General features: G+C 44.2%; 1 protein-coding gene across 2 annotated transcripts in view; it reads left to right on the plus strand.

The window, feature by feature from the left end:
* Positions 1–2,110, plus strand: part of LOC101588202 (ubiquitin carboxyl-terminal hydrolase 45) — a 55,577-nt gene that overhangs the window by 1,838 nt on the left and 51,629 nt on the right. The window lies entirely within an intron of this gene.

The following is a 2,110-nucleotide window of genomic DNA, read 5'->3' on the forward strand; positions in this document are numbered from 1 at the left end:
AAAGAAAAAAGAAATTGAACCCTCCAGAGGTAGGCATGGTGGTACATTGAACCCTCCAGAGGTAGGCATGGTGGTACATGCCAGTAATCCCAGCACTCTGGGAGGTTGAAGCAGGAGGATCATAAGTACAAGCCTAGTATGGACAATTTAGTAACTTAGTCCCTTTCTCAAAGTAAAAAATAAGCAGGGGGTGTAGTTTAGTGCAGAAGTCCTGGGTTTAATTGCAGTAGAGGACAGGAAGTGGAGGATTTGCCCCTCCACTGCCAAGGCAAGTTTTGAGTGTTTTTGTGAAAAGGCACAAGTTGTTTACAGCAGCTTCTATGTGAAGTGCCTCGCTCTGTGTATTTTGCCAGCATCCTGATGTTAATGGTCATCTTTATCAAAAGTTTATCCATAACAAAAGGGAAAAGCACTGAAACATTTTCATGTACTATTTTAACTAGATTCTGCTAGCAACGCCTATCTCTTTTCAGGATATGAAATTAAAACTAAGAGAGGTAGGTTTGTGAGTCTGCCCTGAGTAGACTAGCTCATCTTCTGGTAAGTGACAGGGAAGTGAAGGAGTTGGAGTTTTAGTCCGAAAAAGGACTGAAAGGATTGTGTGAAAATAAGATCCCCCCAGCACTTTCTGATAGGATTTTCTCCCAACATGAAAAAAAAAATTAATTTGATTCCTCTGGGATTAAGGTTGTGCACAGCTATGCTGGTTTAACCTCTTTCTTGGCACATGGTAAGGTTACACTCTGCACCCTCTTCTATGTCATCTTGAAGTTAAATGTGGCCTCATGACACTGGCCAGTAAAATATGAGCAGCCATGACTTGTATCACTGCTAAGTGAAGCTTGAAGAACCACTCTGCCCTCACAGTCCCGTTCCCTACCCCCAACCCTCTGGATCCTGGAAGCACTTGCTGAGACGCCTTATCTTGTCAGAGGGATGTGGAGCTGTGACAGAGAGGGCAAAACCGCATGTGAATAGGGGCTTTGCAGAGTGGAACAAGGGAATTAGTAGCTGAGGAAGTTTAGAGGGATGTGACATTTAAAGGTGAGATAGTCAAGGAGCTCAATAGACTTACTGGACTCCTCTTTTTTTTTTAATGTAATTAGTACAGGGTCTACAGGGTCTCACTACACAGATGGGACTCACACTGATCCTCTTGTTTTCAGCTTCCCAAGCGCTGGGATTACAGGTGCGTTAGTAGCTTGCCTCTCTCTCAATTGCAGTCTCAGGGAGCTCTGGGGGTGGGGCTGGCATGGTAAGCAGGGGATCAAACCCCAATCCCTGTGCCTGCCTAAGCAGGCACTGTAGTCCACTGAGCTGTCTGGCTGGTCCTGACTTTCCGGACTTCTACAACCCTGAATGAGCCTTTAATTTGTTGTAGCTCAATTTAGTAGTAATGATTTTTGGACTTAAGAAAATGGCCCTGATCTGGGGTATGGTTCAGTGGTTAAACATGTGCTTGGCATGTATTCTACACCCAAAACAACAAACATCACCACCTTAACATGGCCTGAGAGCTGTCTTATTTGTTACATAGAATGACTAAATCAAGATTCTGGGTTTATGGGCTGGGGAGATAGCTCAATTGGTCTAAGTGCCTGCCTGGCAAGTGCAAGAGCAGAGTTCGATCTCCAGTATTGTATGCCTTGCTGGTCCTGGAACTCCAGGCAGGGCGCCGTTCTGGCCTGAAACTGGATGTGGTGGTGCATGCCTGTGGTACATGCCTGTAATCCTAGCACTGGGGAGGCTGAGACAGGAAGATCACTATGGAGTCCACTGTGTATTGAACCCTGTACCAAATAAAAAGAAAAAAGATTCTGAATTTAGCATTGAATCGGAAGATGCATTACTTTGATCATTAAGAAGTAAATAACCATAAAAACTGTAAAATAGCTTTGTCATCAAGCAGGAGAGCATTATTCAGTTAGGATTTAATTATTGTAACAGCCTCCAAAATATAATGGTTTAAAATGTGTGGCTGGGAAACTGGGCGTGGTGGCGTGCACCTGTAATCCCAGGTCTTGGGAGGCTGTAAACAGGCGAATCACTATGAGTCTGATCTAGTAGTGAAACCCTGAACACCCTGTAGACTGTTCCTTAAAATACAAAA

This window comes from Octodon degus, unplaced genomic scaffold (assembly GCF_000260255.1).
Source record: "Octodon degus isolate 3935 unplaced genomic scaffold, OctDeg1.0 scaffold00244, whole genome shotgun sequence".
Taxonomy (NCBI): domain Eukaryota; kingdom Metazoa; phylum Chordata; class Mammalia; order Rodentia; family Octodontidae; genus Octodon; species Octodon degus.